This window comes from Lissotriton helveticus, chromosome 7, assembly GCF_964261635.1.
Source record: "Lissotriton helveticus chromosome 7, aLisHel1.1, whole genome shotgun sequence".
NCBI lineage: Eukaryota > Metazoa > Chordata > Amphibia > Caudata > Salamandridae > Lissotriton > Lissotriton helveticus.
The window spans coordinates 1,045,423,404-1,045,450,815 of record NC_136068.1 but is presented as its reverse complement, the minus strand read 5'-3'; the positions used below and the strand labels follow the sequence as shown (position 1 = coordinate 1,045,450,815).

General features: G+C 45.6%; 1 long non-coding RNA gene across 1 annotated transcript in view; it reads left to right on the top strand.

Moving 5' to 3' along the window:
- The first annotated feature begins 9,019 nt into the window (after positions 1–9,019).
- The window catches only part of LOC144767208 (uncharacterized), a 169,875-nt gene continuing 151,482 nt past the window's right edge, over positions 9,020–27,412 (top strand). The window contains exon 1 of the long non-coding RNA XR_013598096.1: positions 9,020–9,149. This is a non-coding gene — a long non-coding RNA (uncharacterized LOC144767208). The remainder of the gene's footprint in view (positions 9,150–27,412) is intronic.

Genomic DNA, 27,412 nt, shown 5'->3' with positions numbered 1-27,412 from the left:
TTATAAATATAAAATGATAAAAGATTAAAAACTCATATTTCATAAAAGTCTTATTACAGGCGGACTATAGCAGCACTAAAGGGAATAGATGAAATACAGGATTTCATCACCAGAACTTATAAAAGTAGGTATTAACCAGTCATATTTACAGAGGCATTTTTATACAGTTTGGACCTTCCCACCAAGCATACAGCAAAGTGGTGTAAACAGGTTTAAAATCCATGGGTGATGCTGGAAAGCTATACATTTCTGAAAAGTAGACTCAATCCTGAATGTGTGTAGAATCCCCAAGGCTTCCCAAAGAAAGAATCAGTTGAAATAAAAATATGATAAATGGATAGGCAAAATCAGCCATTTGTGACCACCTTTTCGTCTGTAACTTCTTGCCACAGTGACTGATGTTCAAAAGCAATACACCATTGCGTCTGCTATACACTTCTGGTCGCATAGATTTATATGATTTGAACATTATACAAGAACCCAAGGTACCCAGTGCTAACAACTATGCTGCACCTTACTGCCTATGTAGTTGTTGCCAGAGCAGCTGCTCTAGTTGTTTTCAGAGAACTCCAAGAGAATTTGTCATCAAACAAATTTCCTAAACATGAATATGAAGGAACCATACTCATTTTCGTGTTGTTCATGATCAAAGCTATATCTTTCTCTTCCGGGAACCATATACCATTATAAGTGTTTTTGCTTGATTTTTTGTCAGACCCAGGTCTGTCATAAAAGCGCAAAACTGGTCTAGCAGTCACTGCAAATCAATCATGGTTCTAGCCAATAAGACAGTGTCATCGGCATAGATCAGTGCTGAAACACTAAGGTTACCTACCTGTGGGCAGTCAGTATTCTACCAGTCAACAGCCACACATTCCTCGAGCCAAAAGTCACACATTCTGCTAGCCAACAGTCGCATATTATACCAGCGAACAACCCCACAGTCCACCAGCCAACAGCCACACATTTGCCACTACACACATACTGCCAGCTATGGTTAGGTTAGTGACTTGAAAACAGTTTTACTTTGACCATGAACATCCGCTTCTACCTACACAAGATCACAATGAAAACAAATCTACCTTTCAGTTTGACTACCTGTTCATCTCACTGCATTCCTAATACTGCAAGGATGCCAGGTGCACCTTTACTAAAAACTACAAAGGGGAATATCTGGGTCATACCGTCACATGATGGTCTGGGTGTTGTCTGGATCCACTATCTAATCTCATGTGATGACACTCCGCCACTTGGGTGGTCTGATGAGAAGTTCTCAGCCTCTGGCTACTCTCCTTGGTTAACTACTAGTCTTTTAGTTTGCCTATCACTCTGTTTCAGGACACACCTGTTTGTTTTTATGACCCAGATATTCCCCTTTGTAGTTTATAGTTCCAATATAAGGCCTTGGGATTTAGGGGTCGGTAAATATAGGCCCTCTTGACCCTCTTTTCACTGTGTTTTTTGGCACCTTTACTAAACCCTCACCTTGGAAGCTTGGTTATGCTGAAAAATACTTTTTTCTTTCAGGCTCCTTCTGAGCACTCAATGCACTAAATTCAACTCCTTCTAGTGTGTAGAAGTAAGATGGGGCTGTCTGGGGATGCATTTGTAGTCCATTCCTCAGACTTTTTAACAAAATGTACATTTGAAACCGGGACTAAACGTTCTGTGGATGACTCAATAAAAGTCTATAAAGAACACTTTTAGAGAGACTAATGGCCTAAGGGTTTGGTGGACAAGGTACTCAGTGAAAATACAGCGCATGTCATAGGCAACAAGTACATCATTTGACGAGTGGTGGGTACAGTGATCTGTAGGTCACTCCTACCTTGTTCAACTTTCTTCTACCTACATGGGATCCCTACGGCAACCAACCTAGGCTAACATTTGGCTACCTGTTCTTGTCTGTCTCTCACCTGGTGTCCTAATAATGCAGAAGTACCATGTTTATGTTTTCTAACACTTCCCTGTGGCAGCCTGCTTAGGTTAAGGAAGGCTTATCTTTCATGCACTTTCAGCGCACCCACTGCATTGATGATGCATTTTTGGCCCATTTCTCGGAAACTGTCAGCAAATTTACCTTTTTGAAATGGGGCTAAACATTCTGGGGTAGACTGAACTAAATTCCGTAAAGAAGACTTCTGGAAAGACTGAAGGCTTTAGGGTTTGGTGGACAGGGTTCTCAGTCAAAACATGGAGCATGTCCTGTTGACCATTATGTGCAGCACACACACCGAAATGCACTTGTAATAACGGTGGGCAGTTATTCTGTTACATTTTTGATAGAGGAGGCAAGCAACCAGAAGCAAGACTCTATACTGGAGTCAACAAAATACATGGTGCTTTAAATCTAATTTAGAAAGAAAACATCTTGGAGTAGAATTTTTTTTCTGACTTAGGCATACAAATTTCACAAGGCTACACAGCTACACAGCTACTCAAGTAAAGACCCATGGAAGGGTGTGTATCTATGAACAGCCATTTGGAGCAGATAGTAACTGCTAATCTATGTGTTCCACTTCAGACTGCTTCCCAGAACATCACTTTTGTGTGGTACAAAGTGAATCAAGTTGGTAAACACAGTCCAAGCTAGATGGGCACTGGGGACTGTAATATCTACTCTGCTGCCTCTTTACTTGCTGATAACAAACTCTGCATCAGCGATATTGGCAGCTCTTTTGCTCTGTTGCAGGAATGCATCCGTCAAAGTACCGATCCTGCAGCCTTGCAGCATCCTCCATAGCACACGAAGTGGAGTCTGCTGCTTTCACAGCGGTGAAACTCTCAATGACAGACAACTGAAACTCAAGCAAGGACATCTGTCTTCCTAAGATGGTCTGCCAATAGACAGCCCTAGGGTGGTCTCCCCCTGAAATATTTTGCCTTCCTTCTCCATTTTTGCTGATCTTGTTTTTCCTGTTCTTAGGATTATGCACACCTGACCACTGCTGACCAAAATTAAACTAAAGGGCATGTGCTCACTCCTTAAAACATCATAATGGCCCCATGCATGGCTATTTTGACCTGCTGTCTTCTTAATGCTGTAATTGAATTCCAGTCGTCTTGACTGTTACTGGTTGGAGTACTGACATCTGCACCTAGTAAAGATGGTGTTTTAAGGATCTCCACAACAATATCCTCTTTGTAGCTGAGGCTCTGGTTGTCATCCATTGTGGAAGGGAAATGTACCTTTCCTGCCATGTGTGTTTCTGACAATAAAGAAAGGGTGTGAAATAGATTGATTTACTATACCTTTATTGTTATTATTGTCATTTTTTAACAGTTTAGCATCTGTGCGCTACCCTTTGCTTTTGACCTAAGGGTAACCACTAAATAATCCAAAGGGTAAGATCTTTTGCTCTCACCTGAGGACAACTCACCATTAATTATAATATATATGTCTTAATACATACTTAACTTCTGTTTCTACCACGTGTGTCCACTTGCCTGACCTGTTTTGTGTGTATTTTTGTGTTCACTTCTTCATGTTGCGGTGACTTGTCAGCGCCAATAATAGCATAAGCATGTCTACTATAAGGAGACACAATAAAATATTGTGCAAAACTTGAGAAGCACCTGGCCATGTATGATGAAAACTGGTTTGCCTATTGTTTTCTTATAAGTTTGTTTTATTTAGGCTGGACGATCATTTTATTAAGTTATTTTCCTATAGAACACTACTCAACATTATATATCACTTCCTAGTTGTGGACTAGGGATCTTTTCTAGGTCCTGAGGAAGTGCTAAAGATCCAGCTGAACCATAAGCAGCGAAACATGTCGACCTGACCACACCAGGCTATTTGGGTACATTGAGCCCTTACCATAGTCTCCCTTCATCTATTTTAACCCTGCCAAGGAAACCACCGCATTAAAACTTAATTTGGTATCCCTTAGACAGTTTTAGCTTTACATCGCCTTATTTCACACACTCACTCCACCCCACACGTTCTACACCCTTACACATGCATGCTTCATTATGGCACGTGACCCTTTGCGGGGCCTGTAGGGCATTGCAGCACCATCCCTACGAGGAGCATGCCTTATGATGAAACATGACATCCTTTTGGATATGTGAGGACACCAAGAAATAATCCCAAGGATCCCCTTGGATTCATCCACTACTTCTTCTTCCTTCTTTCTGCTATAGGAACAGTACCTCCATACATTAGTGTCTAAGGACCGTATTGCGACTTTTGGCGGTGCAAGGGGAGGTGGCTCACCACCACAGCACCCCCACACCACCAAGAGTTACCACCGCCAACCCACCAGATTACAAGTTTATTTTAGTCTGGTGGTGGGTGGGTGGCGTGGCAGTTCAGGGGCAGTGCTGTTTAAAAAGCTCCCTGTTGTGCATTAATTCCTGTGCAGGAACTGGGGCGAAAGAAATACAGGGCGGCACAACATGAGCTCCCTGCATGCCCCAGGGCACCACCAAGCATATTTCGTCCCTCAGATCGGAGCGGGATCACTAGGAAATGGCGGTTCCCTGGCAGCTGCGTCAGTGCAGTGGTGGTCCAACCGCTGAAGTCCTAATAGGCCTGGTGGACACCCACCGCAGCAAGTCTGACAGGCCTCAGAACAGCACTCCTAAATTGCCACACTCCTAAATACTAATAATGAAGAGGTTCTTTCATTCTTATTACCCCCATGCTCCACCTGTAAATACAGGTTGCCTTCCTAAATATCAGTAATCAATAGTATCATCACATTTGAGGATTTACTAGTTACTTAATACTGTCTCAAACGTAATCTAAAAAATACTTGCTGCGGAACAAGCCCTAGCAGTGATCTTATTCCATGATTTATCCAGCACTTCTGTCCCTTTCAAGTATATTTTATTTATGTATTTTATTTATTTATTATTTGAGCTTTTAAAGCGCGACGGCTACCCAACAGGGTTTCCCGGCGCTGAAATAATGCAGGTAGAAGAGGATGAAAGGCCAAAAACAGTTATTGATCAAAAAGCCAGGTCTTAACGGCTTTACGAAAGCGAGTGTAGCTATCCTCAGACCGGATGACCAGGGGAAGGGAATTCCATAGCTTGGGCCCCAGGTAGGCGAACGAGCGACCGCCCATTGTAGAGAGTTTGACCTTGGGCACGGTGAAAAGAATTTGAGAGGAAGAACGAAGGGATCGCGTGGGGGAATAAACTTTCACCAGGGTCTGTAGGTAGCTAGGTGCCACTTTGTGCCTGATCTTGTGCATATAGCTAAGCGCCTTAAATTTCACTCGGTTTTCGATCTTTAACCAGTGAAGCTCGCAAAGGCGACTGGATATGTGGTCAGTTTTACGACAACCGCTAAGGAGACGTGCTGCAGCGTTTTGCACCAATTGCAGGCGACGAGTAACTGCCTTGGTCACCCCTAGGTAGAGTATGTTGCCATAATCCAACCGGGAGGTGACCAAGACGTATTTCATTCAACTACACAAATACAGAGGGAAATAATGTAAGTCCTTGTGCTGTAACTGGTGTGAGTAGCTCATCCAATCATTATTTCTTTGCTTTCTATTACTTGCAGTCCTATCTAAATAACTAGAAATGCAAAGCTAAAAATATGACAATTCCTAGGATTAACCAGAACTGAAAACGCTTCTCACAGTAGCTTGAACTACTCACATATTGCTATTTGCTCCATATCCCTCTCTTTTCATCCACCTCGAGCCCTCTGCAATATCCCACATCCTTCTTGCTTCTTTTCTCTCATCGAATATTTTTTCTGTCCTCTGCCTTTCTCTCCATTTCTCTTTCTTCACTCTCCCGACTACTCACATTTCAGAGTTCGCAAAGTGTATATGTCCTTCATCCATTCCTATTTCTTTTTTTATTTGCATCTACTGCATGTATTCCTTTATGTGTAACTTAAAATGCAGACATACAAATTGGAAAATGCAGTGCAAAAGCCATATTCTATTCACATATGACTTGGCATATATGAAATCCCTTCTTCCTGCCAACTCCCTTCTGCCACCTCCTTCTCTCTCCTGCCCCTTAATCTCTACACCATGACCAAGGAGTCTCTTTGCACTCCCTCTTCCACTCTTTCTCTCTTTCTTTCTCTATTGCTCCTGTACATTGCCCACGTTACTTTCCCTTCAATGCATCAATCGCTCTCCACATCTCTCTCCTGTGCCCCATAGCTCTTCTGCCTCTCTTGGCCACCCTCGCCCTGCACTGAGTTCATTTACCACTGAAACATCCAGGTTACACAGGTCTGTGGCAGTGCAGTGAGGAACCCTGATGGGTAGATATGCGCCTTATAAGCATTCAATCATAATAAAAATAATGTGCCAAAGTCACCAACGTCTGAAATGTTTTTTTCGCAATCCTTATGTGTACAGCATAAGCGGCCATATTGTTGTAGATACTGGAGTGTTACTAAAGTCTCCCATGGAGTTCTCGTTCCTGTGAAACATAAATGAGTATGGCATCAAAGACATTGAGCGCACCTGGGAGGTTTGCAAAAACCTGGAGGATGACATTTTGAAATATTTGTACAGCCATTGACACTCTTTAGTTCAACCGTTTAGATGTCTATAGCTTCCCTGGAGTGGTACATGCATTGATGCAATCAATGTTTATTGCCCACAGCCTTGGTGGGACTGAGTCTAAATTGTTCTTGTTTGAGAATGGAACACTGCAGGCATACCATCTTTCATCTCCTTTTTTTATAGTCTTTTGAACTATTTCTCTAATACAAAGGGTATTAGGATAGAAAAGTCCTCTGCATGGTAATGGATGTGTACCCGTACCTGAATGCCCAACTATACTGTGCTATATTGTACTATATGGTCTGGATCCCAAATCTTGATTTTTGCTGCCATAGGCAAACACAGATCGTGTGTGTGCACTATGACATGCGTCTGTCTCATGGATTGTGGTTTTGTTATATCAGGAGGGGCGCCCACAGCGCTATCCTCATGGGGTGGAAAGCTACTACCTTCACCAGAAGTTAAGCAGCACAAGTGCAGTGGTGGCAGCATACTGTGTAGTGATCAGTAAGAGTGAACAGGTCCTTTTTTAGGTCTCGGCTAGTAACGCGCTGAAAGCTCGTTCTCGCCAGAGAACTATAGTCGGCGTCTCAGCACTTTGAGAAGGACGAAGTGAGACAAGACCTGGCCGCGCGCAGCGTTTCCACATAGGATAACGTTGTGCGCGCGGCTAGGTCTTGTCTCCACGGCATTGCATGGCAGTCCGATTCCCGTCGCGCGCCTCTCTGGAATGCAGGGGGAGTCTGCAGAGAGGCGCGCGAACAGCCATGTTTTTATTTTTTTTTCGTCCCGTGTCTGAGCTTGGAATGCGGCTGGATTCAAATTACAAAGCATGCTGGCAAGACTCGTAGCAAAAATGCGGAGACATAAAGCTGTTAATAATTAATTTTTCTACTTTGCGAACTGCGTATTTCATATTTACATTATACCACGCGCTTTTGCAAATATGAGACATGACCGAAAATAGAAGAAGCATGCACGTACAGTCAGGAAGCATGTTTTATATTTTATTTACTGTTATTTAATTTGACTCCTTTAATGTTATTTACTTTCTCTACTTAGTAAACAGCGCATTTCAGAATTACATTAGGCCGCGTGCTTATTAATGTTATTGTATGTCACTTGTTGTCAAAAAGCGCATTTCAGATTTACATTAGGCAGCGTGCTTAATAATGTTATTGTTTGTCTGTCCCTAGTAGGGAAAAAGTGCCTTTCTTCACACATTATAGTCTGCTCCACCCTCGCTTCTGTGGCCTCTCCACAGCCCTCTCCTTCCATATCTCCCCAAGGTACTCTAGATATGGTCAGACTTTTTGACGTAAACTTCTCTGTAATAAAAACTTGCCAACTTGTGACCAATAAACACAGACCTGCCGCCTGGGTCTGTGCAGCCATTGTGTGTCGTGTATATGGTATGCAATGCTGCTAGTGCTTTCGCAACAGCCTTTTGTGATTTAACCCCCTGCTGCCCTGTGGCCAAGAGCCCCACCCTGCCGCTTCATACTGCCCCCCTGCCTTCATACTGTGTCCCTGCCTTCCTACGGTGTCCCTGCCTCCTATACTGCACGGCGGTGACACAGCACTGGGGGTACGTTGCACGCCAGTGACACATTCCGGGTTGCCTGTGGACCGACACTGGTCGCTGATGACAGACGCTGGGTGGCATTGCATGGGGGAATACTGCATGGCTGTTACACTGCACAGGTGTGACACTCCTGCCCTGCCTCACACTCAGTGCGGACCGTTTCCTGGCACTGCACAGTGGTGACACTGCACACCAATTATTCTGTACAGTGGTGAGAGCACTTTTGATGACATTGCACGGGCGTAACTGCATGACGACGACTTCACTGGGGTGACGCAGCGTGGAATGTACATCAAGTGACATTGCACAAATGTGACACTGTGCACTGTCCTGCCCCACTCTACCTCTAATCCGCTGCCTGACACTGCACGGTACTGACACTGCGGGGGTGAGACTGCACACTGGTGACAGCATAGTAAACGACAATGCCTGGGGATAAGTAACACAGCACAGCGTTGGCACTGTACTGGGGGATCACAGTACAGCGGTGACAGTACGGGGCGCCGTACTGCGGGGACAGAGCCCCCTGCTAATGGAGCGGGCCCTGACACTGTATGGAGTCACACGCGCCATGCTTCTCTTACAGCACGGGTGTGACACGTTTGACTTTGGCACTTCACAGGGGTTACACAGCACGCTCTGTGCAGGGGCGTAACACAGGCCCACGCAGGCCCCGCGGTGCGGGGGGGCCCCCATGATCCAGGGGACCCCATCGGGGCCCCGCTCTCCAGGGGCCCCCCTCACTCACGAGAGCCAGCAAGCCTATTCAAGGCTTCTAGAATTAAATGGTGCCAGTTGCGCATGCCCAGCGTCCCCTTAAAGTAAATGGTGTGCGTGCGCGCCACCGCCCGGCTGCCTCCTGGTGCGCAGGCCTGGGCCCCGGCCGGGCCTCAGAGGCTCTTCATATGTAAATGGTGCACGGCCGCGCTCCGTTGTTTCAGGCCGAATGTGCGCGGTCTTCGGGGTAGTGTACAGGGTGGGGCTGGTGATTAATATGCTCCTTGAGTCAAGTCATCTTCTGGACTGTGGCAGAGCTGCCTGGGGATGTCACCGCTCAGCAGGCCCAACAAAAAGTAAGTGCTCACATCGCAATGTAAGGACGTTTATTCAACAGTGAGTTCCCAACACAGTGTGCCTATGGGGCGCTTTAATTGTGAGGAAAAATGTGCTTTAAATAGCGTGGCTTGCTGCAAGGCACTTTAAATGATACAGCGCCCTGGCTCACTCAGCTGCTGCACTGTGTCTGCGTGCGCACGTCGCAGCCTCTTCTCCCGAATGAAGGCCTGCTCCGGTGCTCTATGTCGTGGCGGCCGTTAGTCAGCTACTTTCAAGTATGTTGGCTCATTAAGGCAGCAGTGGTAGTCTAGTGCCAGGGCGCTGCAGCTTTGCCCCCAAGTATGCTCTGAGCAGTGTTGGTGTCCAGAGCAGAGCTCTGAGAGAACATGTCTTGTGCGCACAAGGATGTATCTGGGTGAACCATATTTAGATGGGTCCTTATCTGATCCACCTTTAAATCATACTGAAAGAAAATAACCTTCATTCCGTAAGCCTTTGAGTTGGCTTTTCAGTGGTGGTTTGACCTGGTTTCTGAGCATTAAAGTCATGAAGAAGCATGTTGTACCCATGTATTCGAGGAAATGTCTCTAAAAGAGGTTGTATATCCCAGTTTTATAAACCTGTTAGCATTGGGGGAGGTGACAAGGCAGTCATCTCTGACATAGAAGTGATTGCGCTGTTTTCATCCCTGCTCATTTATGAATTGTCGAAAACTCCAATAACATTAAGGAGGCTTCTCTAAAAATTGCTCGAGCTAAATTGGTGAGTCGTGTACCCTGGCAACAGAGAACTTGAAAGGTAGCGTTTCGGTTTGAGATGGACATAAAACACTGAATATCTGAGCTAACTAGCTACCATGTGATATTCACAGAAGGAGAACCATCCCAGTGCAAATAAAACCCAGTATTCTGTACCCACGCACTCAGCCCTGAACAAAAGGCAGGCATGCGGCAGTAAAGCCACAGTGTTCTTTTGGATATGGTTCCCTGATGTGAGCACAATAAACTGCGGACGCCTCGGGGTGAGCCCAGAAGAAGGAGGAGTACGTCAGTGGTAGGAGATCTTTGGGAGGGAGCGCAGTGCCTGCAGCCTCTGCTTCCAATCTCCCTCCGGTGTAAAGCAGTAACCCCTCATCCCATCGGAGATTACTTTGCAGATACAAGACGTGACCCCGGTATTGTAATTGCAGCAGGTCCTGCAGGTAAAAGTTAATGTGCTTTGTAAAAGTTGTGTGAAATATTCAAAACTGATGGGCAATTGTAGAGTTGTGTGTGACTGACTCAATCTTGAAATAAACAGCACAGTGATAGGAGGTACTCTTTCCAGACAAGGAGAGTGAGAGAGAGAGGGCACGTAGTTGTCCATGTTGTAATGTTCAGCATCAGGGTGCACGGGCGGGAAGCACAATAGTTGACACCAGGCCTGATTCCAGGATTCTGAATAGTCTTAGGCATACAACCATTAAGGGAAAGGTGACCCTAAATGTCAATGCAGGCGCTACCTGAGACTGAAAAGCAGAAGAGAATAATCAAGTTCTCTGCCAGATATTCTGTGATTTGGCACCTCTGGCCCCCTGCATCAGCAGCCATTGCCCCCACGCAGAAATCTCTGCCGCTCGGGCAGGCCCACGTTTAACAACTCATCTGCCCTCCACCTATGTTTGGAGGGCAGGGTGGGCACAGGCTTGTGTCTAGGGATGAGTGCTGTACTGCCCCTGTCTTTAAAAGACATAGCTGACAAGTATAACAAACTCAACTCACCGTTGACTGCAGCACCATCTGAGCCACCCCCCAGCCCAGAGAAAGAGGCTTGGAACCTGCCTACCTGTGCGATGCCAGCAGGGCCAAAGAGTCCAGCACTGACAGCAATGAGGCACATGCAGTGTAGCATCCAACATTGCCCATCAGTGGGTAACTAGCCAGGCCAAAAGGGGCATCCACTGGTTAGAGTTATGTCTCTTTGCAGGGGTGTAATTTGGTATTTACCTCTGAAAAGGAAGAGTTTGGATTTAATTATCAGCCTTATGGTAAAGTATATACAGTCAAACATGGTCAGGCATTGTGATTTATCCATAGTAGTGCAAGCAGGTGCAGTGGAGCAGGTGTAAAATTTAGGATGTGTAGAGATTGTGCAAGTGTATAGAGGCATTTTCGAGGAGAGTCTATTAGTGACAATCCATTCCAGGTGTTTTGTAGCAGTTTCAAGATCTCTTTAAAGCTTCTCATTGCTCAAGTGTCATTTCTAATATTTCTTTCCATACACTTTGTTGCTTTATTTTGCTCGCGAAAAATGTCACACATAATCATTAAATGTCACTCATAATTACACTGAAAATATGAAAATGTCACACATGGCAATCAAAATCCTTGGCCGCCATGCCCCCAGCAGCCCCCGTTTTCCAGCCTCCAAGGGCCCCATCAGCGCTGTAGCACACACAGGCAGCACTACACTCTCTTGCTGGCGTTGGTTGTACAAGTGAGTTGCCTCATAACAGTCCTCACTCATAAATTAAATGATGCGTGCCGCATGCTGTGGGTGCAGGTGACCTCTGCTTCCAGGCCCAGTAACAAGGGTTATTGAAGGCAACTGCCTCGAGGCCAGAGACCATTTGCATATTTACATACCTTTGTAAACTGGTTACAGAGGCTTAGTTTTTTCTGGTTCCAGTACCCCCTGGGCCCCTACTCTGCCTATTCCTTGCATTTGAAATGTACATTTACTGTTGTAGTGTGAAAATGCATTTCATGAAAAGGAATGTAAAGTAGGGTTGCCAAAAGAAAAATGCCAGACATCTGTTTAAAGAGCCTGGAAAGCCCTCGCCTTGGCACTAAATAGGGTTATAAATGAAAAAAGTATATATTCATTTGTAGTGTGACTTTTCTGTCTTTGTTCCCTTTAATTATCAGCCATGGATTTCATCATTGAGGCAGCCCTAGAACACAATTAAAGTGGATTCCATTTATATGTGCTGTTCGAAGTATGCACAGATAAATGCTGATTATATGGCTTTAGGTGACTGCTTATTTTTGTCGGTGTGACAAGTGGTAAATGGTGGGCCGGGCTGCTGGGGGGGGGGGGGCCCTCATTGTGCTTTGCAGGGGGGCCCCCTCAAGTTTCGTTATGCCACTGGCTCTGTGGGCCGTAGTATCTCACTGCCGTCCTAGTATTTCCAAGGTGCGTGTACTGAGTCTTCCTAGCAAAAACCCCTGAGACTGAAAGTCACTGCAGAGTGTCACAGCGCGTTTTGGCCACGCGCCTTAATATGGAGCACTCAATGTTCGTTCCATTTCTCACTGTTCAATAGGCGCCGAATGATTCTCTTGTACGAACTATCCCCAGAGCAGGCTGGGCCGGGGACGCATCCTTCTCAACGCAGTGCTTTGATATCAATTATCTGACAGCCATGCGGACGGGGCAGCCGGCGAGCTTCTGATAATGGCTGAGCTCCAGCTGGGGGCTGTGGGGAGTTGTTCACATTCAGATGTTCACGCGGGGATGAGATTGTGTTCTTGTGAGGGAAAGGTCTTCCTCGATGTGCACTTCACATAGCATGGAAAGTTTGCCTATGCAGACACGGGCGCTGGTCCTGTGAGATATGTTCTTCTATGGAAGGTCTTCATGCAGTGATTATTCCCAGTCCTATGCAGACATGCACACTAGGTGTGTGGGATATGTTCTATGGAAAGTGGTCACGAGAGCATTTCGAGGTGTTTTTACAAACATGTATCTCCTGTGTGGTTCTAGATAATCACTCCCCATCATCTTCCGTGGTGGAGAATGTGCTTGATAGTATATGATGCATGGTTAGAGTTCCCAGCCGTAGTGTAAAGAATACTGGATTGGGGAACAAAGAAAGCCGGGGTCTTATAGAATATTTGTCTTAACATGTGCCTATCCAGTGTTTTTGTAGACATTGTAGGGTGGTCATGCTGATGTATGTGTACGATGAGCCTGCCTGTCATAACTGTGATATCTCATTATGATGGTGCAAGAGTGTTACATACTTACCCCACAGGAGTGGCTGGTGAGTGTTATGAATCTGGTGTACCTTAATTTGTTGGTGCAAGAGTGTGTTACATAATTGCAGCCTAGTATGAGTTGTGAGTGTCATGAGGTGGTGTATACCCCATTGTGCTTGTGCTAGTGTTAACATACTTGCAGCACACAACCACATACACACACACACACACAACCACATACACACACACACACACAGCCACAACCACACACACAACCACACACAGAGCCACACACACAACCACACACACACAACCACAATCAACCACACACATAACCACACATACAACCACACATACAACCACACACTACCACACACACTACCACACACACAACCACACACACAAACACAACACACAAACACAATACACACAACCACGCACACAATCACACACACACAACCACACACACAACCACACACACAGCCACACAGTCAGTGCACACTTTCAACAGGCACAGACACCATCAGTCGTCAGTGCATGCTTTCACTGGGCACAAACACCACCAGCCGTCAGTGCACGCTTCCACCAGGCACACACCACCAGATGTCAGTGCACGCTTTCACCAGGCACATACACACCACCAGCCGTCACTGCACGCTTTCACCAGGAACACACACACCACCAGCCGTCCATGCATGCTTTCACCAGGCACACACCACCATCCGTCAGTACACGCTTTCACCAGGCACAAACACACACCACCAGCCGTCAGTGCACGCTTTCACCAAGCACACACCACCAGCGGTCAGTGCACGCTTTCACCAGGCACAAACACACACCACCAGCCGTCAGTGCACGCTTCCACCAGGCACACACACCACCAGCCGGCAGTGCACACACACCACCAGCCATCAGTGCACAATTTCTACAGGCACACACACCACCAGCCATCAGTGCACACATCAATTGTTAACGCATCCACAATTAACTATTGTAGCAATCGCAGTATGGCGCAGTATGGCGAGCTTTACTTTTAAACATATTCATCTAAAGCGCAGCATGCCATCATTGCTACAAAAACAAATACACTTTTTTTGGCCTACAATTTATAGACTTTTGTTGCAATTGGTGTTGCAATATTTAGCAAGCCAATAGCTCAAACTTAATTATTGCGAGACCTATTGCAGTGCAAATGCTTGCTTTGCATGCTTTGCATACTTATTTACTACAACAAAATAGCAACTTCTAAATCATCTGCCATTGCTAAATAATGCAACACCCCCCACATTTTTTTTTTCAGTTGGTGTTCCAATATTTAGCAATACCAATAGCTCAAACTTAATTAACCCGAGACCTATTGCATTGCAAATGCTTGTTAACCTATGTCACTAAAGTGAGGCCTACTGGTTCACTCACCTTTGTAAAAGTTCTGCTGCTGTGTGTTTAACTCATCTTTGGCCTACATCAGTTAGATGTAAAATGCTGCACAACACAGGAATTGTGACTCTTCGCTGGTTACATGTGTGCCTGGGAAGGGTTCAGGGCAGGAATAGAGCAGTGCTGTGCAGTACAAGCATGGTGAGTGCATGTACTGAGTGTATGTATACCTGAGAGGGATACATTACATGAGAGATGTATCGGTGTCCAGTGCATGCACAGTGGAAGCATGTGATGGGTGGTATGTGTGCTTTTGAAGAGTGCAATACATAAAAGGTTAGGTGGTGTGCAGTGTGCGCATAATAAATGTGTGTAATGTGCGTACTAGCAGTGTGTATGTTTACAAATAGCACACCATGGCAGAACACAGAAAGGCTACAGTAGAGCAACAGTGCCCATAGCAAATGTGTGTGCTGAATATAAGTGTGTCTGTGAGGGTACAACACATGGAGTTAACAGTACTGAATGTTGTGTGCGCTGCATCAATACACTTAGTGTGAGTGTGACACCAATGTTATCTTATATATAGGACCCTGGGTTCCATTTCAGAAGCTCAGGCCTGCCTGGTGAAGACATGAGAAGTAGCAGAATCTACCACCCCGCACCCCCTAGACAGATTTGTGTATTGTGAACTGGGGGGACACACTGGAGAAGGAATGGAGAGAGAATCCCTCTGTACACTTCAAATGGTGCTCTTTGATTTAATGAGGGTGACTTGTTTTGATGAAAGACTGACCTGAAACCTTGCAGCTCCTGCCGTGAGGGCAACGGCTCCATTACTCAACGTCCATTACTGCCACGAGGGCAACGGCTACATCATTTGGTGTCCTATCATCGCCGCGAGGGCCGGGAACTGCATTTTCCCAGGTGCCCCGGGGGCCATGGCACACCTGTGATGCCACCGCTGCGCCCGGAGGCGCTTGAAAACAGCGGAACGCCTCCCGCATTGCGGGACGCGCGCGGGTGGCGCCGGGAGAAGCCCAGGACAAGGGTGGGACCGTCTGTGGCCGTCGGAGGCTGGAAGAGGCTGGGCTGGGCAACCCCTCTAAGGAGACAATAATCCAAAGTGAGACTTTTACTTATTGTTTGCTGCATGTTTGAAAGCCCCTACTAGTTCCCAGATAGCTCCGATAGTATAAGGCCTACTTGGGCTTGGGACTATGGCACTACAAACAGGAAAGGGGAAGAAGGGAGCGTTTGCTCCATTGGGGGGGAGTATAACTTGGACATTAGATAACCTCATAACAAGAGCTGCAGTGGTTCTTGAGCATGAAATAGCTCTCACAGAAAAACGCCTGTCACTGGAATCTTTATATTCAAAGCGATCCTCACTGGGCACTATTATGGCTGCAAAAACACCTGACCAGCCCTGTAACCAGACACTAGACGGTGATAGCTTATTAGAAGCTAGCATAGGGTCAGGTGGGCTGTTCCCAGGGGCTTCTGTGAATACCACAATAGAAAGCACCCTATCCGAAGAAAGTGGGCCACCTGTAATAAGTACCCTAAAGGTTCCTACTGACCTCCCATCTACAAAGCATGTCTCAGGCCCTGTGCAAACTGGTAAAAGGAAGCGGGGGGGAGGACGTCAAAAGGGCAGATGTTCGAAAGTAATAAAAACAACCAGCAAATGTGGGAATGTACCTACATCTACCATATCTACATCAAATAACCCTCCCAGAGACTGCCTATTAAAACCCTACCCAACCCTATGTCTCAGCCACCTAAACAATCTTCCTTAACTTTACAAATCCCTGAAGGCCTTGTAGAACAAGTGGAACAAATAATGAGGTCATTCATGCTCCCTCTGATAGAAAGAATGAAGATGATAAACAAGAAGTTGGGGAAGTTGGAGCGGGCTACCATAAGTAACACTCAGACACTAGAACCTCTTGTAACCAGCATGCACACCCATGGTCCTGCTTCACAATTAAAAAAAATCAATAGGAAAAGTAATAGCCTAACATATACAACCCCTTTAACATCAACTACCACAGCGAAGGGGCCACAAAAGCTGACTATCACTGAGACCTGGAAGGAGTCAGAAAGGAAAAAGCCAACGAGTATAGTAGCAGTAGAAAACACCAATGGGGTGGATGGAAATAATCTTGGAGTATTAAATCAAGCTGGGGAAAAATCTATCACAGTAAAGAGTATGAAAAATGTAGTTAATCTACCAGTTATTGATCTCCCTCCACAATCCACCCCGCTGGTGATTATTTTGGGTAACGTTCCACCCCTTTCTGAAGGAGCAAAAGAGGATTTTGGTCAACTCAGAAATAAAGTAATACACTGGCTGTCCCGTAACACAGAAGAAGGTCATACTATCATGCTCAACGTTATTATGGTCCGCCGCGTTTCCTGGGTGGGTAGTTCCAGGAAATCAAGAGGGGGAGATTGTGTAGTGGTAAATTTTAACAACCCCTTGTCAGTTGAAAGGATATTTAGGGAAGTAAGCTTTGGTGCAGTTCATAGGGATCAAGGCATTGAGATACTGCCACTGGGTTTCTTCTATAGGGAGGAGTCTCACGGGAAAAACAACTCGAGGCACCTTGGTTGGTCTAACATACACAGGGAACACAGTAGGCCTGGCACCCCGTCTTTTAGGGAAGCAAAGGAAAATACCTGGGGAGACTTTAATCATTTTTCATTACCACGGGGTCTAAACAGATATGCAGCACTATCAGGCCTGAATGACTGCGAATGACTCAGAGACTATGTGGTCAGCCCAGCCCATACCGCTAGTAGCTGTGCACCAGCAGATGCATCTGCTAAAGGTGAATGGTCTCCCTCGGAAACAACGCTCTCAGTGTCAAATCTAGAAACATCAGGCCTTGCAGCAAGAGCTGGGCCTGGGGATAATGAACCTACTAGGATAACCTCTGCTGATTGCCTCAGGGAGGTAATCTCTGACCCCCCTGATAATCATGCCTTGAAGCAGGATTATAATGTATTATCACGGAATATAGCAGGGCTGGCCGGTAAGGTCTCAGACCCGCTATGGGTGCAGTTTATCAGCCACTTCTCGGTAATATGTCTTCAAGAGATGTGGCAGGTTAACTGCAACCTCTCATTGGTAGGGTATAAATCCTTTTATGTCCCTGCAATACCAGCAATTAGTGGGAGAGCGAGGGGAGGCCTGGTTATTTTTACTTCCTTGGCCCTAAGATGCAACATCAAGGTCCTTTCCTCCGACCATAGAGATTTACAGGCAATTGTGCTGGGGCGTCAGAATGCTAGCCTTTGTGTTACAAATTTCTATAATGCTCTACACAGAAAAGAGGAATGCAAAATAATCGAACTGAATAACTTTTTGGAGCAGTGTTGTGGCCCTTATAGAAACAACCTCATGATTACAGGCGATTTTAATGTCCACCCGTGTGGTGATCCTGAACTCACCGCCATGGACACACTGGGCTGTGCATTGATTGAGGGACTTCACTTTGAGCATTCTGTACAAGGAAATGTTCTCAACAATGTGCTCAGCAAGTATGATTTGTCCTCTGCTATGAGCTTTGCTTCGCCATCTAGTAAACAAAGGGAACCAACCTTTAAAGGTCGTGGCAGTGGATCTTTTATAGATGACATTTTGTTTTCTAGAACTATTTTTTCTTCTTTAAAGGGTTTTTCAATTTTAGTAAGTGCCCATAGTGACCATAACCCAGTGTGTGTCAACATGGGTGGGAATCTTATGGAAAAAAAGACAGAGTTATAGGCCCAGTCATGCTAAAGCCAACTGATGGAAGACATCGGTTGAAATGGACTTGAGTAATTTCGTCCCTGTTTTATGAAATGCTTCAAGAATCCTGCGCAGTAGAATTCTCATGCTGTTTGAACCCCGAATCAACTGCCACGGGCACCCTCTATGCCTATGAAGGGATTGTCTCTAAAGTAGGGAGTCTGCTATTAGTCCTAGGGAATAACAGGGCATCTAGCGAGCCTAAATGGTTTTGTCCTTTATGTTACAAAGCCGCCAGAGATCTTAAAGCAGCATTAAAAGTATTCCCCAGGGACAGAATACAGATCCGTAATCTGCGCAACATTTATAAAAAAGTGATGGCCTCCCGTAAAAGGGAATTGAGGGAGGCCACTTGGCGGGAGCTTCTAGATCCCTTGACCCTTTCTAGCAGCTCACGATTCAGGAGTATCATCAATAGACCCCTATTTCCTATGGAAAGAACAGAGGAATTGGGCATAGATATATCAGAGGAAGAATGGGTTCCCACTTTGCTACCATCTTTAAAAGCACATCTACTCTGTTGCAGCTGCCAGTAAAGACCTCGAATGAGGATGTATTTGTATTTACACTAAGAGAAGTGGAGGAAAGTATTGATAACCTTACAGCTAAGAAGGCACCAGGCCCTGACGGTATCCCTCAGGACCTTTTTAAATCTAACCCTTCTCTATGGGCAGAATCCTGGTGGCAGTGGCCAACGCCGCAGCTAAGGAAGGGTGCCCAAAATCCTGGGGATTGTCTACAATTGTGCCTGTGTTCAAGAAGGGAGACCGTAATTGTACCCTGAACTATCGACCAATCTCCCTTATTCATTCCGTGGTAAAGGTTATAGGTGGAGTCATACTAAAAAGATTGACTGCCTGGGCGGAAGAGAACAATATCATTTTGGATATCCAGTATGGGTTCCGGCCAGGGCATTCGATCATGTCACAATGCCTCAACCTTTACCTGATCCTGGGAAAGTACACCATTGCCCGCCCAGGGACAATCTACATGGTCTTCATGGATCTTTCATCCGCTTTTGACTGTGTCAATCGGGGAAAGTTATGGCAACCCATGAGGGCCATGGGGGTGGAGCCAAACCTGGTGGACTTCCTGATGGAACTACACAGAGACACAAGGGCTAACATCAGATACACCAGAGACATTAAGATAACAAGGGATTTTAACATCGAAAGGGGGGTACGTCAGGGGTGTATCTTAGCCCCTTTCCTCTTCAACCTTTATATTAATGACCTAAAAGAGAAATTGTTGGAAACAGGGGCAGATTTTCCGTATGTGGGACGCCGGGGACTGCCCGTCTTGCTATACGCAGACAACGCAGTCCTCTTGGCTCGTACCCCCAAGGGCTTACAAACCCTGCTTGACACTTTTCGTGGGTTTATGGAAGAGAAAGATCTGTCCATAAACAACACTAAATCCTACGTCATGCAAGGAGGGCTGCACCCTAAAAAACAGTTCCCTTTTAAGGTAAACTGTGTCAGTGTGCCAATTTCCACGACCTTTTCTTACCTGGGTGTCTTACTGGATGATCGCCTGAATTGGGCTGCCCTGTTAAACAAAAAAAAGGGGGAGAGGTCAATAGGGCTAATGCAGCTATATTTGGATTTGCTGCCAAAATGGGCAATCGACCGGTGGCAGCAATGGTAAAGATTTATCAAGCCAAGAGTGTGTCTATAGCTAGCTATGGGAGCGATCTATGGGGGTATACTAATTTAGAGGGTTTACAGGTGACGGAAAATCACTTTTTAAAGCAGCTGTTGTGTGTCCCAAAAGGGACAGCGAACTTAACGGTCCATGAGGAAACTGGACTTCCATACATGTGTGACATTCTGGCTATGCGCCCCTTAATCTTTTGGCTTAAATGTTGGCTAAATGAACATCTTGTATTTACCCACAAACTTTTAAAAGAGAGTTTGAGCTTGGATCATATGATTTACATTCCATGGTTAAAATACTTAAAGGGGTGTTTTAGTGAGCTGGGGCGTCCGGACCGGTTTTTTAAACCTGATAGTATCACTAGGGGAGATGTGGCTTTTGTAAAACAGTCTTTTATCTTGTGAAAAAAAATGGAAAGAGAGGAAAAAGAACTGTTAAAGATCAGCGTCCGCAAGCACCTGTTGCTTAAGACATCTCTAGATCTAGAGCCATACCTATTGTTGCCGTTACCTGCTTATGAGCGATTTTTATTAATCAGGTTCAGAATGGATTATTTCCACCATTTATTAGCTGTTCCTAGAGGGTGTTATAAAGGTAAAGTGTTAGCACCTTGTGGCTGCGACAATATGTCTCCACAGGACTTGCTGCACTTTATGTTTTTTGTAAATTCTATGAAACACCTAGGAAGCACTTTTTAAAATATCTTTTAAAAAAGCTAAATTTTAAACAGGCACGCCCGCACTTTATTATCTATAAATGTTAAAACCAGAATGTATCCCATTTGTGGCTGGATTTTTTAAATGCTCGTTAAGGTACAGAAAATGTTTGGATATTTAAATGAACTGGCTGATGCATTTTTTATCAAATAGTTTGTTTTTATCTCTTTCATTGTAATGTACTCCTTACAGCCTATTAATTGAATGCATATTGGAATTACTGTACTGTATGTTTGGGGCCAAACACTTACTGCAATATATATTATGTATTTTTAAAGTGGGCCACAATGTATTTGTAACTTGGAACTTTTATGGTTTCCTATTGTGTGAACCGAATACAGTTTATTGAAATGAAATGATTTAATGAGAGATTGTAATTGTATTTGTAAAGCTCTTACTATCCCTGATGAGGCGTTGAAGCTATTTTCAGCGAGAAACATGCTACTCCGGAATCCGAAATGGATTAATGGTGGATTACTATAGGGAAATATAAGTTGTTAATTCACGCAGTGGACATGGGAGTCTGTAGTTAGATTGAATAGGATAATGGAGAGATAGCGGAGGGAAGAGTCTAGAAAGTATTAGTTGAGAGATCACAGTAGTAACATGAGGTTTGGGATGAGTCAAAGGAAGGTTCGAGGAGGGCAGAGTCTAGAAAGGGTTATTAGGTATTAGGGAGATCATAGTAGTAACATGAGGTTTGGGATGAGTCAAAGGAAGGATACAGGAAGGAAGAGTCTAGAAAGTGTAATTTGGGAACTCATAGTCGTAAAATGAGGTTTGCGGTGTGTCAAAGGAGGGATAGAGGAGGGAAGAGTCTAGAAAGGAATATTAGGGAGATCATAGTAGTACAATTAGGTTTGGGATGAGTCAGAGTGGAGGAAGGAGATATACTGAGAGAGGTATAGGGTGAGAAAGAGTAGCGCATTAGAGAAAGGTGAAGGTTGGAGCACTTCCAGCTCCCCATCCACTTCATCAAGTAGCCATAGTTTGTCCTCCAAAGCTCGTCCACATCGCGGCTCAGTCAGATCCCTAAATATTTAATGGGGCCAGTCGCTCAATGCAGAGGAAACTCAGAATCGAACTCCACTGTGGCCCATGTAAGCGGGAAAATCACTGATTTCGCCCAAATAATGGTGATTCCAAAAAGCCCACCAAACCTGGTAAACTACCTACTTAGTGGAGCTAAATTCTCAGCCGGGTGTTTAACATATAGGGTAACACCATCCGCATACATAGACTCCAGCACCACTCTAGGGGAGAAAGCCAGGCTGTGGTGCGCTTTATGTTGTCTAAGGCAGGCAGCTAATGGTTCCATTGCTATGGCAAATCTAATGGGTGAAAGTGAGCATCCCTGCCTTGTGCCTCGCAATGTCATGAAGGGAAGGGATATCACCCCATTTATCCTGAGACGCGCCACTGGTGTGGAGTACAGCAGATTTATCAATTAAATGAATTTGGGGCTGAGTCCCAGGCGAGCCAGCAGTGTGAACAGATGCGGCCATTCGAGAGAATCAAACGCCTTAGTGGCATCAAGAAAAATCAATGCTGCACTCAAAGAGGTCTCTATAACTTGGGGAGCTGCAAAAAAGGTACATATATTATGCATGGTAGCCCTACTGGGCACACATTCCAGTTGATCCGGACAGGCAACAAGGGGTAACAATGGAAGAAGCCGGGAGGCAATCAATTTAGCAAGGATTTTGTTTTCCGCATTAAGGATAATAACCTGAATAACCTCCTCTACCGGTCATCAAATGCCTTCTGACAGCTAACTGTCTACTGAACTTTCTTAGGCATTCTTTTGGAAGTGAGTTCATCAAAGGGTGTTACATTGGATCCATAGCCCTTAACAAACCTCCTGTAGTACCCAGTCAAGCCCAAGAAAGCTCTGACCTGAGTCTGAGTAAGGTGCAATCCAGTCCATTATGGTCTGAATTTTGCTCTCCAATGGTTGGACTTGGCCTCCATCTACAAAGTGTCCCAAGTACCCAACCCTACTCTGCCCAATCTCGCACTTGATGGCCTTGATAGTGAGGCCTGCCTTTGGCAGGGCCTTAAGTACATTTCTGAGGGGCACCAGGTGATCTTCCCCGGTAGAGCTAAAGACAGCAATATAATCTAGATATGCTGCAATTTAGGCTTCCAGACCTGTCAAGACTTTGTTTTGTTTACCAGCCTCTGAAATGTGGCAAGTGCATTCTTCAAACCAAAAGGCACCACGATAAATTGAAAATACGCACTCGGGTTTGAAAATGCTGTTTTTGGCTTGGCATCCTCAGAGAGTCTAATTTGCCAGAAACCAGCTGTCCTGCCAAATGTACAGGGATACTTGGCAGAGACCAGAGTATCAATCAGCTCATCTGCCCTGGCATTGGATGGGCATCAATCATCGTGACTGCATGGAGTCACTGAAACTCATCTCTCTCTTATCATCCTTGGTGTGAAGTTTTGGGACAAGGAGCACAGACTAGCCCATGGGCTATCTGAAGACTCAATGACCCCCCCAAATCAAGCATCTTTTGTACCTTAGTCCTGATGCAGTCTCTGACATGCTCAGGCTGACTGTAAATGTTGCTCTTTACAGGCAGGCTGTCACCGCTGTCCAGCTCTTGGGTACACCAGGTGGTCTGACTGGGTGTCAAAGAGAAAAGACCATAAAACTGACTGAGAACCTGTCTACAATCAGCTTGCTGTTGACCAGTGAGGCTGACTGCCAAAACTACTCCTTCTACTGATCTATCAACAGGGTCCTGAGATCTGAAATCAGGGAAAGGGTCACTCTTTTCCTTCTGTCCCTCATCAGTGGCCACGAGCAAGCTTATGTCAGCCTTGCCAGTAAAAAATGTCAGGCAGTTCACATGAAGTACCCTGTGGGGACTTCTTGGAGTACCAAGGTCAACCAAGTAGGTGATCTCACCTTTTTTCTCAAGTATGGTGTGGGGGGCATTCCACTTGTCCTGGAGAGCTGCTGGGGCCACCCACACCCTCTAGCCTGGCAGGTAAACAGTCGGTACAACCTTTTGGTCATGCCAACTCTTCTGAAGCTCCTGGCTGGCCTCAAGGTTTCTGCTGGCCTACTTCATCTATTCAGCCATACAAGAACGCAGGCCAAGTACATAGTCAACTATGTACTGTTTAGGAGGTTTGAGAGGTTGCTCCCATCCCTTTTTAACTAGACACAATGGGCCCCTAACTGGATGTCCAACTAGAATTTCAAATGTGCTATAGCCCACCCCCTTCTGAGGAACTTCTCTGTAGGCAAAGAGAAGGCAGGGTAGTAAAACATCCCAATTTTGCCTCAGCTTTTCTGGGAGTCCCATAATCAGACCCCTTAGGGTCTTGTTGAACCTTTCAACAAGCCCATTGCCCTGTGGAAGGTAGTTTACACCACACTCCTTCCACATAGCAGTGATGTAGCTAGACATGAAGTTAGTACCTCTGCCTGACAAGACCTCCTTAGGAAACCCAACTCCAAAAATGACTCCCAGGAGGGCCCTAGCCACCACAGAAGCTGTAGTGGTCCTAAGAGGAATAGCGTCTGGATACCTAGTGGCATGGTACTCCACCACCAGTAGTATATAACTATGTCTAAAGGCTGTTGGAGGATTTAAGGGACCTACAATGTCTATCCCTACCTTCTCAGAGGAAACCCCAACCACTGTAAGTGGAATTAAAGGGGCCTTCGTAGTGCCACGTGACTTATCAATGGCTTGGCAGGTGACACAGGAGTGACAAAATCATTGGTACTTTCAGACATGTGGGGCCAGTGAAAGTGAGGGACAAGTCTGTCCCAATTCTTGCTTTGCCCAAGATGTCCTGCAAGGGGAATGTCATGTTCTAGGGTAAATAGAAAACCCAGAATTTCTGAGAAATGACCAACCTCCTGGTGGTACCAGGCTTGGGGTCTCTACTCTCAGAAAATAGGAGCCCATCTTCCCAATAGATCCTATGGGACCCACTCACAAACCCTGCCTCACCAGCAGCCGCTTGCTGTCTGAGCTGTTCAAGAGAGGGGCACGTTTTCTGCTTCAGGATCAAGTCTGCCCGGGAAGGTCCTCCTACTCCCAAGAACTCTGCCGTGCCAGGCCTAAGTTCCTTCGGGACAGTTCCTTCACAGGGGCCGAGGTCATCTCCCCCAGGAGACTGAGCCTTACTGGGAGTCTTGGAGGTGGATATACAGGAAATAGGGCTTCCTCTGTGCCTAGTCTCTTGGCCTGAGCCCTAGTGACTACAAAGGCACTGGCTGAAATGTCCATAATTTCGGCATGTGTCCAGAACTCCACTTCACACCAGGTTGGAGTCTCTAAATCATTGCCCAACAGTCACTCCACAGGTAGGTCTGGGGAAACCACAACTCTTTATGGGGCAGTTACCCTTCCCCATCTGAGATTAACAACTGCCAAGCAATAATATGTTCTGACATTGCTAGCCTTGGTCACTTTGTAAATCTGACCAAGTAGAATCTGCGCAGGAGAAACAAGTTTCTCTGTCACCATAGTGATACTGGCCCCTGTAAGCCACAGATTACTGACCAATGATGGAGGACTGTTGTTTGCACTTTTCCAAGTTAGTCAGACTTACAAGTAAAGTGGCAAGTTCTATGCCACTGTCACAGACTAGAACAGCCTGAGTGCGTGACCTGACTAGGTCAGAACCTACTTCAGTACTCAAGGTTAACCCTACTAATCCCTTGGGGGCACTACTACCACCTGTGATAGTGCTAGGGATGCTAGGTGCTTTAGGGGCAGTGTTAGTAGTCTCCTTGGTGCCAGATTTAGAGCAATCTCTTGCTCTATGGCCTTTTTCCTTACATAGGCAACACCAAGGTTTCTTACTGTAAGAGGAAGGGATTTGGGACCCATCCCCAGAAGAAGACTTTGGGGACATTGTGAAACTCTTTCTTGCCTTTACATTTCTCCCCACTCTTCTCTTGGGCATTAGAAGAATCTTGCTTCTTCTGGTCACCACCACAAGATTTCTGCTTCACCCTTGTGCGGACCCACTTGTCTGCCTTTTTCCCAATTCTTGGGGAGAGGTCAGATCTGAGTCCAATAGGTATTGGTGCAGTTGTTGATTCTGATAGTGCTCCCTCGTTAATAAATTGTACAATCCCTCATAGTCATGCACATTACTCCCATGAAGCCAGCCTTCCAGAGCCTTAATAGCACGGTCTACAAAATCTACTCAGTATTGGGTGTGTGCCTTCTGTGTGCTCCTAAACGTAACCCTTTATTGCTCATTCATTAAACCACCCATCTAAAAGAGCACTCTTCAAGACTGAGTAATTATATGCCTCTTCCTCCCTGACAGTGTGAAGTTTGTCTTTACCTTTGTTAGCAAAGGAAAGCCAAAGTATAGCGGCCTACTGCCCTTGAGGGACCTTCTGAACTTTACATGCCCTCTCTAAAGCATTGATCTATTTATGGTGTGATCCTCCGCCTGGTAAGGAGGAACTATTCTACTCAGGTTCCTAGTGTCAAAGGAGTGTTCCCTGACCCTAGGTTTGCTAGTGCTGCCCCCATGGGATCCTAATCCCAAATTCTTCCTAGCCCTCTGAACTTCCAGGGTCTCCTTTTCAAGGACCAACTGCTCCTTCTGGATTCTGAGCTTGGCTCTCTCAAGCTTGAGCAGATGGTATTCCCTTTCTAAGGAGTCCGCCCTCTGGCTAGAGATGGAGGTCTCTATGGAATAGTTAGAGGTGGTTGTATTGACAGAGAGGGACCTAGACCTCTCCTGGACTCTTTGCACCTTCCCAGGATGAATAAAGGGAGGCCTACCTCTAGGTCCTTCCTCCTTACCTTCTGTACTATTCCCTGGGGTATTAGAGTTTACCAGTGAGGGGTCTTCCGACTACTAAGATCCTGGAACTTAAGACCACTGTATCTAGAGGGTTGAGCCTCACCATTTAAAGACATGGCACCAGGTGTAGTGTGGTTTTGCATCAACCTACTCTAGTAAAAACTAAACTTCCAAAGATTGGAGAAAGGGTTGTGCTAAGACCCTTGACAACCAATCCAAATGTTTCAGTAGAACTTACTGTCACAAAAAAGTATTATATGTGCCTAGCTGGTGATGGCTTTTCATGTAACCCTCACCTAGATTAAATGGTAAAACAGTGCAGGCTTGAATCCTAACTGCTGCACATCAATGTAGGAGGCTGGCTTAGTATATGGTGCATACTTAGTCAATGGGTGCACCTTGCACTAATCCAGACAACCCTTATGGTGATTTTAGTGGTCTTTGATAACCATAGAAAGCTCGCAAAGTAGTAGCTGTGGAGAGAAGCCTTCAGGCTGATCTTGAAGGACTGTTAAGCAGTTTGTTTTACCAGTTTAATCAATAGTGTGAGTAGTGTTTATATAAAAATACTTCTATTTATTACACAACACTCACTAGCACATTGGTATATCTCCTACCCAGAAACATCAACACAATACACAAGAATACTTTGAATGCATTCAGGTAAGTAGCACAAAATTCATTTGTCTCCAGGGGGGAGACCAAACCATATACTAAAAAAGTGGAATGCGAACTTCAAGGGAGAATAGGACTTGAACTAGAAGACCCATAGGAGTCAGGGACACAAGAAACCATCGAAGGTAAGTACCCAGGAACCCCATGGAGGCTGTGTGCAGAGTTGGAACACAGTAATGTGCCCAATGGAACTTAATAGAGAAGTTGCGGTTGCAGTTTTGGAGAAGAAGGACCCTTCCCAGCAGATCCTGAAGAATTCCCTTGGAGGACGGAATGTTGAAGAGCCACCCCACTCG